The following is a 16,646-nucleotide window of genomic DNA, read 5'->3' on the forward strand; positions in this document are numbered from 1 at the left end:
GCAAATTTTTTCTTTTGCTAGGAATTAAGCCAGTGCATAACTATCAATATGGCGGATATGCATCATTTTGCTGTATCGTTTTATGTCATAATTACTGTGCATATTCTATTTATGGTGTTTCCCCTCATTGTTATGTGTTCTTTGCTTTGGTATTTAGAAAGGTGGATATTTAAAATAGTAATTATCTTTGCATTTATACTTTAATAATGGTCTTAATACTTCCTTTTAAAATTAATCTTTTTTCTATCTCCATTGCCAGTTTTAAATGGTATTCTTTGATTATTTAAAGAACAAGGTTTATATCTCATATTTCTCTTCTTTTCTCATGTTCTCCCATTTTAGTTGCATTTTTCTACTTTGTCAGAAATATGTTTATATATTATTCTTCCACTATGTCCCCAGTTCTGTTTTGTCTAAAATTAAATATTTACCACTGTTGAGGTTTTACAAGATTGAGCTAACCCTTAAATGGATCTCTTTGGAGGATTTCATACTTTGGATACTTGAAAAAACTTGGGGGCCCTACTTTATTTTCTTTTTATATATTTTTTCTAATTTATTTTTTATTGTTTATTCTATTATAGTTGTCCCAGTTGTTTCCCTTTTCCTCCCCTCCACTCAGCCTACCCCTCTTGCTCACTGTCCATCTTCTCTCCATTGGCCATGTCCATGAGTCATTCACACGTGTTCTTTAACTAATCCCTCCTCCTTCTTTCCACCTTCCCCTCCGCCCTCTTCCCCTCCTACTACCGCTATCAGTCTGTTCCATGTTTCCGTGTCTGTGGTTCTATTTTCCTCATTAGTTTATTTTGTTTATTAGATTCCAGTTATAGTGAGATCATGTGGTATTTGTAGTTTGCCAACTGGCTTATTTCATTTAGTATCATAGTCTCTGTAGAGTTCCATCCATGTTGTCACAAAAGGTAGGATTTCCTTCTTTTTGCTGAGTAGTATTCTATTGTGTAAATGTACCATAGAGTTTTAATACTCTCATCTACTTATTAGCACTTGGGCTGTTTCTAATACGCAGCTGTTGTAAATAGCACTGCTATGAACATTGCGGGGCATAGGTTCCTTTGAATTGGTGTTTCAGGATTCTTAGGATATATTCCCAGCAGTAGAATTGTTGGGTCAAAAGGCAGTTCCATTTTTAATTTTTTGACAAAATTCCATACTGTTTTCCACAGTGGCTACACTAATCTGCAGTCTCACCAGCAGTGCACTAGGGTTCCCTTTTCTCCACATCTTCACCAGCACTTACTGTTTGTTGATTTATTAATAATAGCTGTTCAGACAAGTGTGATGTGATATTATGGTTTTAATTTGCATCTATCCAATGGCTAGTGCTGTTGAGTATTTTTTAATATGTCTGTGGGCCATCTGTATGTCCTCCTTGGTGAAGTATCTATTCAGGTCTTTTGCCCATTTTTTAATTGGGCTGTTTGTCTTCCTGGCTTAGAGTCAGGTGAGTTTTTTATACCTTTTGGAGAGTAAACCCTTGTCTAATGCATCATTGGCAAATATGTTCTCCCATACTGTTTGTTCCCTTTTCATTTTGATCAAGGTTTCTTTAGCTGTGCAGACACTTTTCAATTTGATGCAGTCCCATTTGTTTATTTCCCTTGCCCTAGGAGATACATCAGCAAAAATATTGCTACATGGGATGTCTGAAATTTTGTTGTTTTCCACTAGGACTTTTATGATCATGGCTTAGATTTAAGTCCTTTATCCTATCCATTTTGAGTTTATCCTAGTGTATGGGGTAAGTTGATAGTCTACTTTCACTTTTTTGCATGTACTAGTCATGTTTTCCCATTTATTGAAGAGGCTATCTTTACTCCGTTATACACTTGTGCCTTTTTTGTTGACTATTAATTGACCATAGAAACGGATTTATTTCTAGGCTCTCTGTTCTGTCCCCTTGATCTGTCTGTTCTTAAGCCAGTACCAGAGTGTCTTAATTACAGTGGCCTTGTAATATAGTTTAATATCAGGTGTTGTGATCCCTCCAAAAAAAGAATCCAAAGAATCAATGAATCCAGGACCTGATTCTTTGAAAAGATAAACAAAACTGACAAACCTTTAATCAGGCTCATCAAAAAGAGAGAGAGAGAGAGGACCCAAATAAATAAAATCAGAAATGAAAGAGGAGAATTAACAACTATTACCACAAAAATACAAAGGATTGTAAGAAATTACTATGAACTACTATATGCCAATAAACTGGATAACCTAGGCAAAATGGAAAAATTTTTGGAAACATTCAATCTCCCAAAACTGAGTCAAGAAGAAGCAGAAAGCCTCAACAGACCAATAGCAACTAACAAAATTGAAGCAGTAATGAAAATACTCCTGGCATACAAAAGCCCTGGGCCAGATGGCTTCACAGGCAAATTTTACCAAACAGTTAAGGAAGAATTAACTCTTATCTTTCTCCAACTACCCCAAAAAATTCAAGAAGAGGGAAAACTCCAAAACTGCTTTTATAAGACCAATATTATCCTAATTCCAAAAACAGGTAAAAACACAAGAAAGAAAGGAAATTATAGGCCTATATATCTGATGAACATAGATGCTAAAATCCTCAACAAAATACTGGTAATCTGGATCCAGCAATACATTAAACACATTATACATCATGATCGAGTGGGATTTATCCCAGGGATGCAAGGATGATATGACATTTGCAAATCAATAAATGTAATACATCATATAAACAAAATGAAAGACAAAATTACATGATTATATCAATAGATGCTATAAAAGCATTTGGTAAAAATATAGCACCATTTGTGATAAAAACATTTGGCAAAGTGGGGATAGAGGGAGCATATCTCAACCTAATGAAGGCCATATATAAGAAGCCTACTGCCGTCATCATCCTGGAAGGGCAAAACCAGAAGTGTCTCCTTTAAGACCAGGAACCACATAAGGAAGACCACTAACACCACTCGTATTTCATATAGTAATGGAAGTTCTAGCCATAGTGGTTAGACAAGAAAAAGAAATAAAAGGCATCCAAATTGGAAAGAAAGAAGTAAAACTGGCATAATTTGCATACACACTAGTGGACATAGAAAACCTTATAGTCCCCACCAGAAACTACCCAACCTAGTAAGTAAATTCTGCAAAGTAGTGGGATCCAAAGTTTAATGTTCAGATATCTATGGCATTCTTGTACAACAACAATGAATAATCAGAAAAAGAAACTAAGAAAATAATCCCATTTACTATAGCCACAAGAAAAATAAAATACCTAGGAAGAAATTTAACCAAGGATATAAAAGACCTATACCAGGAAAGCTACAGAACAATGAAGAAAGGAATTAAGGAAGATACAAATAAATTGAAGTGTATACCTTGTTCATAGATTGGAAGAATTAACATCATTAAAATGTCCATACTACCCAAAGCAATCCACAGATTCAATGTCACTCCTATTAAAATGCCAATGGTGTATTTCACAGATCTAGAACAAAATATTCCAGAAACTTGTATGGAACGAAAAATAAAAAATGAAAAACCCTGGATAGCCACACTATTTTCTTGAATTTCTCAAAAATCTTTTTCCTCTACACCCTTGTTATGGTTGGTGTGCTTGTAAGATATCTTGTGCCCATGTTGCTTTCTTATTTTTGTAATAAAATGTGGCCATTTTGTCTGTAAGCTCTAATTTTTTTTATTTTTAATACCTAATAATTTTACCTTAATATTTATCAGAGTGATTGTTCTGGCTTAATATTTTCAGGTACACAATGGGTTCTTTCAATATGTTGATACAAGGATTCATTCTTTTGCTAGCAAACTATTTCTGGGTTATTGTGAGAAATATTAATTTAGTTTTATTGTTTTTTATTTTTAAGAGATTATAGTTACATGTATGTAGATTTACTTTGCACCATCTACATTTAGCCACCTTTTCTCTGGCAGTTATGAATTTTCTTTTTTTCATGTGTTTATTTATGGTGATTTTCCTGCTTTCTTTCAATAGCCCTTATTGCATTTTCATTGTTTTATTCTCCTGGGCCCCTTGACATTTATCTTTTATTTCTGATTTTTTAGGTTTTTTTTAAAATTTCTTACTTGGTTTCCGTCAATTCATTCAACTTCACACTCTTTTGTATTTGATTAATTTTGTTATTAATTCTTAAATTTAGAGTATTGTTTTAATATACTAGATTCATTGCATAAGACTATCTAATTCATTTGAGACTATTTTGTTGCAGTTTTGTTCTCCTTTTGACCAGATAATTAGGAACACTTCTGAAAGATGAAATGTCATTTTTTTCAAGTAGCTTGATACAGAATTGCTCTGCTTTTTCTCTACTTGGAGCATTTGTAGGCAGGGATCCTACCTCAAGACCACTGTCTTCTGCCAGTGCAGTGCCATGTGTTTGGGTTTATGGTTGGCAGTGGCAGTCGGGTGAAGGGCGGATTGGCTTATTTTGCGGTTCCATGTTGGTTCTGTGGGGCCTTCCATTTTTTGCCTTCTTACTTTTTCCATCATTGAGACAGCTCTAAGGGGCACCTCCCTCTTCTTTTGCAACAGCAGTGCTTCTGAGGCCACCGTCTTCAATATCACTCTCATTTAAGCCCCTTGCCCTGGCCAGTGCTGTGATCTACCAAGTCCCTGATGTCCGCTCAATACTGTGGCATTTAATGTTGGACTTTCTCTTTCTGGGGCTTATTTTTTCCCCTCAGCTCTATCTCTGTTCTCATGTTCTCTTTTCTCTTCACAACCTGTGGTTTGTCTAGGCTCTTCTTTCTCTACACTAATCTGTATCTATAAGCTTTCAGCCCTAAAGGAAGTTTCAACAATAACTTTTAGAATTTTGTTTACTTCCCTAGTTAAAAGTAACTTGAAATTCACAATATTCCCTGACTCCTATTAATGCTGAAGACATTGTTTTTTTTGTGAGCGTCTTTTTAAATTTCTCCACAAGTAGAGTTTTACTTATACTTTTATATATTTGAAACAGTAATGCATATTTAATTTTATTCTGCCTCTTTGCCTGGCTTTATATCCTATTATTCCATGTTTCCACAAACTTTACACTGCCCTTTCAAGTTTTAAAACTTTATTTTTTATTATATTTTCTTATTTATACTATTAGAGTTGTCCCAATTTTCCCCCTTTGCTCCCTCCACCCAGCCCTCCCCAATCTCTCACGGAATCCCCTAATCATTGTCCATGTCCATGTCCATGGGTAATGCACATATTCTCTTTGGCCACTCTATTTCATAGCCTGTACTTTACATCCCCATGTCTATTCTGTAACTACCAATACATACTTCTTAATCCATTCACCTTTTTACCTATTTCCCCAAACCCCCTCCCATCAGGCAGCCATTAAAAAATTCTCTGTATATATATGATTTTGTTTCTGTTCTGCTAATTTGTTTACCTTCTTTTTAGATTCAGTTTTTGATAGATACGTATTTATTGCTATGTTACTGTTCATATTAACTTTTTAGATGGTTTCACATTTATGTAAGTAATACTGATTTAGAAACCTTACAAAGTACAAAAAAACATCAATGGAACTGGGAAAGAGTAATTTCACTGTCCAGGGACAAATACCATTAACATTTAAAATTTTCCCTTCCAGAATGTTTTTCTATACATAATAACAGAGATAATAATGCACCTTAATTTGGCATGCAGCTTTTTTCACTTAATGTGTTTCATAATTATTTTTCTGTTTTTTAAATTATTCTTTAACACTATTTTCAATGTCTTCCTAGTATTCTACCATATGGACAGTCTCTCAATGACAATTGCAATTTTCATTGTTAACATATTCTATAATGAACATTTTTGTGGATAAATTTGCACCCATTTTTTATCATTGTTCAAGCACCCATATTTAATATTATTTTCTTAGACTAGATTTCTGTAAGAGGAGCATGGGCCCACAGCTTCATTATTAATATGCTAAATTTTGGTTCATTCTCAGTTGCTTGGAAGCATGGCTTCATTAAATCTCTTTTCATTGTGAAGGTGGCCAGTATACTTGTACAATCTGTACACATCTGGAATTGGTTACTCTTGCCTACATCTGATCAATAATTTGACATCCTATCAATATTTGGCCCACAGTATGTTTAATTTTCATATTCTAAAGATATTATTCCATGAGCTTTGTCACTCAATAATGCAGAGACTCTTAGAGCAGCCTGATGTATTGCCTTATGAGCTATGTATTTTTCTGTCTGGATTATTATCTGTTAATAACTCATAAATATAAATCTTTAATCCAGAGTCCTCCTTTGAACACAAAGGACACATGCACAATTGTTAAACTACCCCTTCCACTAAGATATCATCTCAGTCTTAACATGGACCTCAAACTTAACCAACCTCAAAAACAGCGCTCTTGGTCTTCTTCCCCAGTACCAGAGATGCGCAAACCTGATAGATTCCAGCACGCACACTTGACCATCCACCTAGAAGCTTAAATAAAAACCTGGATCCTCTGTTTGTTACTTTTTCTGGTATTTCACATCTAATATTTTGATAAATGTATGAAGCGCCCTTCAAAGCATGACCTAATGTGCTCACTCTTCTTCATGTCCATTGCTAACACACTGGCCTATCCGTGTCCTGGTGTGCCTACACTACTTCAGCGCCTTCTTAAAGGACTTCTTAGATATTCCCTATGTTCCGTTCTTCCACAGGAGGTATGGTGATCTTTTGTTAACAAATCTTATTTTTGTCAATCTCAGTCTTCAAAATCTGTCAGTAGCTTCCAATAGTACTGGCCACAGTAATGACAATTAAATTCCACACCCTTATGCAGGTCTACACGCAGGCCCTGGATAATCTGTTTGCCTCTCTCATCTGTGACATTCCTCTTTCATTTGCTTGGTATAATCAAAATATATCTGTCTTTTCTCAGTTCCTGGAATATAGCAGCTTGTTACAATCTTAGAATCATTTTAATAGCTATTGTTTTTGTTATTTTTTTCCAGACTGTTGCCGACAATTCTTGTCCAGGACTTTTTCCTGCTTATTGACCTTACTTTGGTTTGAAGTCTGTGTCCCCAAGGGGCCTTCCCTGAATATCCAACTTTAAGTGACCTTTAATTACTTTTTATCACATCATTTATCTTGTTCTCATCACAGCACTTATCAATACTGATGATTTTTTACCTTTTTATACTATCTACTTTCATACCTTTCATTTTTTGTTTATCCCTCTTATCATAAAATCCAAAATATTTTCATATCCTTTACTTTGGTAGCCCCTGAATCCAGAATAGGAGTCTATAAATAAATTTAAATACAAGGATAAATATTTTTATATTGCGATGTTATCGTATTGCAAATAATTTATGTAAATGTGTTCCCTGACCTCCACATTTCTTAGCTATGCCATCAATATTTTATCTCCTTGACTTTTTACTCATCTTTCTCAGGGACAGTTTTGTTTTCCATAATACCCCTTATCTGTAACGTCAGTTTTTATCTTTCCTCCCTCCTATGCAGATCACAATCCTGCGATTCTATTGTCAGGCTCCCTTCACCTTAATAGTTCCTTTTCTCGCTCTTCTTCCTTTTCCCTTTTACGTTGTTGAGTTCAATTTCAGCTTGCTCTCTCAGTGTTCTTATCTGTTCGTCTCATCCAGATTACCACTTGTATTTTACTACTGGGAATGCCAAACTATTTAGTTTGACTACCAAAGAACATTATTTTTACTCTCTAGAATAATGTTAGTTTGTTTCACAATATATTTGTGATGTGTGTGTATATGATTGTTTACCCATTCCTTAATTAGGGGGAGATTTAGTTAGACTCAGTGTTTGCCTTATCAATAAAGTGAGTTTACGGCTTTTTGTCTGTTCTCTTTGAGCCTATTTGTTGGATAGCAGGTTAGTGTGTATAAGTCCTTGCCCACTTCTCCCCCTCAACTCCGAACTGATGTCGAAGGTGAAAAAAATGTGCCAGTAGGTACTGATACCAGTTCTCTTTCTCCTTCCATTTCCATCTTCAATACCAATTGGGAAGACTCCGTTTCCCAAGATGCAAGGTACCACTGACTGCCCTGTCCCTCTCCTCATTTTCTGCCCAGCTATTTAATGGATATTAAAATGTAATTGTACAAAGTAAGAAACTGATTGGGTTCTTGAGTATATTGCACTCTGACTGCCTCAAAAGGTAGCACACACTGCTAGCATGGTGGCTGCTCGTCTTTCTTGCATGTAAAGGGCCATTATTGATTTTGGGGAAAGAAACAAAGAAACAAAGGGTGATGAGCAATAAAGATTGCTCATAATAATTTTAGATGAGGCAATCAGATGTGGACTGCTGATAATGAACTCAATCCAATTTACACCCCACCCCCAGTCCTTTAATTAGAATACACCCTCCCAATTTTGGTGATAGGTTGCCTCTTTGTCTTAATTTTCAGTGTTGCACATTTAATTTTTTTGTTTTATTTTGCTTTCCCACGTGTTTTAGCAGGCAATTGAAAGAAACTGCTTTGAGGGCTGCCAGCCTGAGTTTTAAACATAAAGCTCTATAGCTATTTTTTCTTTTTTCTTTTTCAAACAACAGGGAAGTTCTGAAATGCAGCACAGAGAATGAGTTGCAAGACGATGGAATCAGGCAGTAGGGGGTCTTAGAAAGCAGACCAAGGAAGCAAGTTCTCCCAAGGAGTGCCAGAGGAGGACCTCTAGCTATCTCTTAAACAAACAAAATTACCAGTAGGTTGATTTGGATAATGCTTTTTTGTGTTGTAGGATGGATATTTCATATGAAGATAAATCTTCAGGAAAGAAATACCTCTGCCTTAATGGAGAACTGGAACTTGCCAATTGGTGTAAGTGAAATAAATTCATAGTATCCTGGCTGAACAAAGAAAAGTCTAGAGGACCACGACGGACTTAGAGAAGAGGGAGAAGGGAGGCACTGGAGATTAAAGTCTCAGAGTATGTGGAAGAAGAATGAGTGTGAGAGAACTCAAAAATCAGAGATTGTGTTAGAGAGTGAAAACAGGAAAAGAAAATTACACAGCAAGAATGGAGACAAGAGGAAATGTTCGATACACGATACTAGAAGTTACGATCATAAAAGTTGAAGGTGCTAAGGAATGGGGCTAATGTCTCACTGCAAAGTACAGGCGTCGACCATTCAAAATAGTGCCGTAGGGATCATAAGTGCAAGTTCGAGGCTGCTTCCTTTACATCCTAGACAACATCTCCTCCTTTGTCAAAGCCAACATGACGATTTTACTGATGTCTTGATGCTTTACCCATGTTCATGAAAGGCCTTTAGCACTTCCCATTCTCTGTCCACACTCCAAATCTAGTTACGTCCGAGTCCGTCTAACAAACTATTTCTTAGCCCCTCCAACTTTTATAATCTTTTGTTACTGTCCTATGTGTTTAAAATCAATGTATATATTTCCTGCTCGATGGTGAAAAGAGGTACCCTCACCCGACCTGGAAATTTTCTATCTAACCTCTGTCCTCCACTCTAATTCCTGCTGCTTGTCATGGACATTTTCCTTTTGAAATCATCTCTAACTTCCTGTTATTTTTCTCCCATATTGTCTAATTTCTGAATCAGATAAATATATTTAGTTTACCATATCTTTTAAAGAAACTCCATTTCCAATATATGATAATTAGAGGATATTACCTTCTAATACCATATTTCTTTCGTTTCCAAGTCTAAGCTCTTGTCACCAATCAATGGATAGATCTTTCATTTAGATCAAGCAACTTCAAATTGGTAGAATCCAAGCAACTTCTTTTCAGTTTGCATCATCTCTGGCATCCGGCTACTTCCCAGATTTCTCTAACTCCATTTTTGCTCTGTTTTCTTTTCACAACTCTAGTCACTTACTATTATAACCTTCTCAAAATTCTTCTTTCTCTTTTCATATGTAAACATTGAAAAAGTTAAGTATCCAATGGGTTCTATTCTCAGGCTTGTATTTCTTCTACATCAAAACAGTAACTATGGGTATTTTCAGCCTTATTCCTGGAGTCCAAAATAGGCATCCCCAGACCTGAAAACTCTCCTGAGCTTCAGCCTCATGAATAAAATTCTATGAGTTTAAACAATATGGAATTTCCATTGTTTGATCTTTTTGAACAAAACATGCCAATTTAATTTGGTTTAATCCAAAACTTAGGTGTCATATAGGGACCACAAATGTAACTATAAAAACATGTTCTTTCTCCAAATACTGGTCCTATTCTATATATTGAATGTTAATACATTATACTTATTTTCCAAGACAAAAATCAATAACTCACATTAAAATACTTCCTCTACTGCCCTGGCTGGTGTAGCTCAGTGGATTGAGCACAGGCCTGTGAAGCAAAGGGTCGCAGGTTTGATTCCCAGTCAGGGCACATGTCTGGGTTGCAGGCCAGGTCCCCAGTAGGGGACACATGAGAGGCAACCACACACTGATGTTTCTCTCCCACTCTTTCTCTTTCCCTTCCCCCTCTCTAAAAAGAAATACTTCCTTTACTGACATATGCCATTAATTACTAAATCCTGACAGTTTTCACCTTAAACCATCCTTATTTCTATTTCCATTCTCCATTTCCACTTACCTGGCCTTACTTCAGACCATCATTACCTCCTGCTAAGGTCTCCCTTCTCACAAAGATTTTTCCATTTCAGTCATCATTATTGCTTTCTCATCACAGATGTCCTGGCAATGTTTCTAAATATGATTATGCAAATGTATGAAGCATGTAATAATTCACCTTTGTTTACAAATTTATTCCACATTACTCTGGTATGTAAAACTTTTCACATTGAGCCCTTCAAACTCTCCAACCCAGAATCTCTTTTCCCATCCTATCTACACCATGCTCTGGAATGACTCTGTGTAGTTGCATATTTTGTTCTGTCTTCCTAGAAAAAAACTACTTTGTATTATAAAACCAAAATTCCCACTTCAAATATCTCCTTAAGGGCTACCTCTTCTGAAAATCACCTTTGACCCCTACCATCAGATTTAGACTGCTTTTTACCATATTTTCATCTTTTTATACCAATTGGCTGTAGCAACTACAATATGGCAATGTAATTATTTAGTTTGCTTCTTGACCCCTACTGTAGTAACTATTTGCATAATAAGTGCCAGAAATCTCTTTTGGCATAAAATCAATACTCAGGGGATGTGAATTGAAAGAACAAATGAATGATTGTCAAAGAAATAATGTGGATGGAATCTAACTGGACTACAGTGGTCCTTATTTTCTGTCATTTATTAATGTTGTATCATCTGCCCTAGGCCATATGCCTATCTTTTCTAAGTTTTAGCTCTAAGTATAGACTTTAAATTATATTTGTATCTTTAGTGATTATAGAGATTTGTTTTGGGAAGTAGAGGAAGCTTTACTGGATTATTTAGTATCCAGTGAAGACAGACAAATATACAAAAACATATGGAATAATACTTGTGAGCCCTTGGAAGTGAATAGGTAACTTCTGTGAAATTGTTTCTTTTTTTTTTAGAGATGAATTTTATTAAGCATTTTACCTACAATATTTTTCTCAAATGCACATACCAATTTTGTGTTGTAGCTTAATGATACATCTTTAAGCAATAAATAAAATAAAGTAAGGGAGCTGAGGACAACTGTCGCACCTTCTGCCTCCATGAAATTGTTTCTTAAGATGGTTAGAGAATGAGGTGAAACATGTTAATAATAATAATGTAGGGTTATGTAAGTGGACAGAAGCTTCTAGAAAAATGTTTAGGTAAATTATTTTCATTTTACAATGGGTATTTTGGAGCAAAACTCAGAAATAGGCAAACCTGTGGATTCTTTAGTAAATTTCAGGCAGTTGCCTGCTTAAAAAGCAAGCCTGCCTCAGGACTCAGCTTGGCCTTACTGAAGGCTGCGGTGTGCATTCAAAATGCCTGGTGTTACCAAGCTCCTTCTGATATTAAAAGGGACTCTACCTGAATAAATAATGCAGCTTGCTAGTCTGTACCAGAGAAACACGAGGTTATAACTTATACTTCCCCTGCAATTGCTTTGTTTTCCAAAGCCAGAGCAGCCCTTTCTGCATGCTTACCAACAAGCATAAATAAAGAAATAAAGATGGCTTCTGCTTTCCAGACAAGTATTGGTTGTTTAACAAACTGGTAAGTAGGAGTAAATATCAAAAGGAAATCATAACAGCACTATGATGATCTCCATGGACAAAAATCAATAGAAAGCAATGGTCGTATGAGATATAGAATGTTAATATTTTAATAACCCAGATCATAAAAGCTGAGGCATTTAAGGGTGACCTGAACCGGCTGGGAAACTACAGCAACTGTGATCTCAGTCATTTCTTTCATTAATTTTAGAGGAGAAGGGAGGGAGAAAGAGAGCGAAAGAAACATCAATGTGTGGTTGCCTCTCACGCACTCCCCACTGGGGGCCTAGACTGCAACCCCAGGTATTGGCCCTGACTGGGAATCGAACCAGCCACCGTTTGGTTTGCAGCCCACACTCAATCCACGGAGGTACACCAGCCAGGGCTGAAGCTCAATCACTTCTGACAGCATCTAAATCATCACCTCTCCACCCCTCCCCCTCATGCCACAAGAGTAAGTCCCAGCTCCTTTTTCTTCAATTCCTCAATTTGTTGCAATTCCGGATCTTTGTTTTCACCCCAGGGCCTTTAGCCTCGCTGTTTTTCTCCCTGAAACATCAGTGGTTCTTTCTCATCCTTCAGGTATCTGCTCAAAAGCCATTTCCTCTGAGAGGACTGGCCAAACCACTGTATCTCAGTCAGACACCGACCCCACTTCGGTATCACTGTCCGACCCCTTGCCTTGCTTCCTTTCCTTCACTCATATACTCCCACCCCATAGTTGTTTTTCTTTGATTATTTTCTCTCTCCTACCCCAGAGCAAGGTAAGCTCTGTTTTCTATCTCATTCAGTGCTGTCTTCCCCAGACTCTAGAACTTCAGTTAGAATATAGTAAAGGCAAAATAAATAGGTGCTCAATAAATAGATGAATATCTTTTAGAAATTAATTTCCTCGTGTACACCTGTCATCTTTTCCCCCATTGGTTTGCAAACTTTTTAAAGGTGGGACTCAGACAATGTTCTCTTCCCTTGCCCCTCCCCCCTGCACAGAAAGCTGGAGATCTTGCTGGTTTCTTTAAATCTTCCCCATCTTGGATTCTTTGCACAAACAGTAACTCTTTGTGGAGGGAGACACTTGTTATTTGGAAGTGTTTGCTGTTTATGTGTTTGTTTATTTGGCCATTTCTCTGTGGGTATAATGAGGCAGGTGTAAGGCATTATTACTAATTTGTTTCTTTCCTATCTGCTGTTTCAGGAACAAAGCTACCATGTAAATGTAATCTCGCCCAAAACAGAAAACTGCTCCACAGAAGGAAAAGATTCTTTGTTCTTTAACTGGACGAAGAAACTAGTCGGGGGAACAGCAAGTCAGCATTTCGAAGCCTTTAGAGTTGCATGATAGTCAACTAACTGGTTTTTATTCTTTAGTTTCTGCCTCATTAACTACAAAAGAGAAATTATCTTGGGTTCAAAGCAAAAGATAAACCATAGCTATTATTCCATATAGGAAAATCTCATTAGAGCTGAAAGAATCTCTGAGTAATATTGATATAAAATGTAGAAGACAACTATTAAATTGCCTCCCTAAAGCATTAGTAATAAATGAATTTCTTCTAGGTCTGTAACTTTTTCCCCATTTTCCCAGAGCATTACTTATTTGTTCATTAGGTGCCTTTGGTAACTAGGAAATCATTACCTTTTAGTTCAACCTGTATGTGTTCTATATTCTCCATTCATGTCTCATTTCTAGAAACATTTTCTAAAACAAAACAATTGCCATCTACAGCTTCAGTGCATTTGTGGGTTCAAGGTTAAAACTTGGAGGCTGCATGCATACACCTGAGAACTCAGCATCTAAATTGTGGAATGCAGGAAAGCTTGTTAGCATTTTAAATAATTTCCCAAGTGTAAATTCAGAGAAAATCAATTTACTTGCTCTTTTTCTAATCTCAGGCATAGGTTGTAATTTTGCAGCACCCAGTATCTCTCTGAAGCCCATGGTATATTCTATTACTTCTTTTCCGACTATGCATTTCATACCTATCCTTTGGAGTTGATCTCAAAGGAAAATTAATAGGCTCCTTAATTCAGTATTTCAGTATCTCAGGTAGCAAATCCATGACAGCTACTTAACCAACCTCTGAGTAGCCAACCAGTGAGTGTGGCATTAATGATTTTGGAGAAAGTTAACTAAGTCCATCTATCACTTTGTCATGTGTGGTAAAAGAATGCATCAATCAGAGCATAAGAGGGAACTGTCTTTGCCTCTGTCTGTGGGTACTCCTGAAATCTGTTATAAGCAATCAATAGAACGGCTATGGTAAGCTGCATTTATGTTGATCAAATAAAATAAATGGAAAAATAGAAGTTAGGAGACTGGTAATAAAGCTCCCAAAATAAAGCAGAGGTTGGTTTCCTGAGAAAGGAACTACCTTCGTGAATTTGGCATTCCTGAGAGGTAAAAACCTCTTTTCCATTATTAGTGTCTTATAAACATGATCTAAATGGTTGAACTATTAACTTTTTAAGTGCTATTAAACCTGATATAAAGAGAAGCAAATTGATAATCCAATCTTGGGTATTTTACTCTGTTATTTAATTCCACTCTACATGAAATTCATTTGGGAGATTCTCAATATACTTGCATCCTAACATGAAATCTAATGTCTCTCTGTGCAACAGTATCCGTCTTGTACTTTTATCTTTCTATGACCAGAATCTCTCCATCTCAGTATATCCTGCCATCTGGAATTTCAGTAACAAAAGCAGATGAGGATAAAATGACCTGACAAGAGATGAGGGGGGTGGAGGTGGGAATAAGCATTTGCTGAGTGATTAATACAAATAAAAAGAATTGAGGGAGCAGATAAGAGGAATAAAGAGATTCAAGATGTTAGTCTTTAAGGCAGGCATGGAAATCATATGAGCATGGAAAGAATAGAATTTTCAAATATAGTTGGAAGTTATTAAAAACCAATGATAAAGAAAGCAATAAGTTATATTTCTTGAAATAAATATAAAAAATGATTCAGTTATGAAAAAGAATTGAGGCTCACCTTTAAGTAATTCCCAAGTATATATAAATTCCCCCAAAATACATGATAGACATATTCTCACACACACCTAATAAAGTGTAAACTGATGCAACATTTTTGGGAAGCAATTTAATAATATTTGTAAGAATACTTAAAGTTGTTAATATCCTTCAACTCAGTAATTCCCATTCAAGACATGTATTTGAAATCAGTATTTAAATTTAATGAACTATACATAAAACATAGTAACAGTATTACTTATAAAAATCAAAATATTGAGCAAACAAATTTTCAACAATAGACAAATGTTTTAGTAAATATTGGTACCTTCACTTGATATTGTTTGGAGGAAAGACATAGAAAATATTTCATTACAAAATGCTAGGTTCATAAAATAAGACTGCACACAATCCCCTGTATATTGTTATTATCACCATATGTTTCTTTCTTTGTTCATGAGACAGAAGCATCTCAATTTTCTTTTGTTAAAGGGATCCTAAAAAACAATTGCGTGATTGACTGACATGGAAGTTGGAGAAAACACGGTTCTGTGGGAAGGGTTCGGGATTCTGACAGGCTGAATTTAACTTGTCCCACCACATGGCAGACATGCTCAGTGCCTGCTGCGGCTTCCGCGTGCCTAGCCTCCTTTGGCTTGGGCAGAGCTATGGGAGTAGCTCTGGGTCCTGGTTAAGGGACTATGAAATGTGTTGCTTTCATGTCAAGAAGTTAAGCGCTCATGTGCCTCTACCAAGGTGTCTATGTGTTCCAAGTATGTGATCCAACTTGAGCTGTGACATGAGTGAGAAATAAGTGTATTGGTTCAAGCCAGTGAGACTTCTGGGATTGTCTGTTCCTACAGAATAACCTAACCTCTCCTGACCAATACATATTACTTAATAGCTCCTATGAACTTGAAATCATTGTTTAATCTTTCTAAGTCTATGTTTCCTCACTTATAAATCTAGGCTCAAGGGTACCATTTTAAGGATAAAAAGTTTCAATAATTGCAAGATGAATACGTTTTAGTGATCTACAATATAGCATAGTACTTACAGTTAATACTGTATTGTACATTTAAAAATTGGTTAAGAGGTTAGATCTTATATTAGGTGTTCTTATCACATACATATACAATAGCAATAATAAAGACAGAAAGCAGGAGGAAAGTCTTGGAAGTGCTGGGTACTTTTATGGCACAGATTGTTGGTTATGGCTTCACAGGTGTGTAGTTATCTTCAAACTCATCAGTTGTATACATTAAATATAGATAACTTTTTTTATGCCAATCATACATCAATAAAATGGTTTTCAATAAGATAATTTGATGGAAAATACAAAAAAAAGATTCTATACAGTTCTGGTTGAGTTTGCATTTCTTTCAGGAAAAATCATCAAATCTCCTACTTTTTAGAGTATTTTATTCCCCCATACATATGACCTTATATAATAAGGAGGAATCATTGTATGTTCACTGATTAGTTTTTTAAAAATTGGTCAAAGTATAAAAAAATATAAAACAAGGAAAGTCTCAGATTTAGAAACAGAC

This window comes from Sturnira hondurensis, unplaced genomic scaffold (assembly GCF_014824575.4).
Source record: "Sturnira hondurensis isolate 20B ecotype Veracruz unplaced genomic scaffold, ASM1482457v3 Scaffold0016663, whole genome shotgun sequence".
Classification (NCBI taxonomy): domain Eukaryota; kingdom Metazoa; phylum Chordata; class Mammalia; order Chiroptera; family Phyllostomidae; genus Sturnira; species Sturnira hondurensis.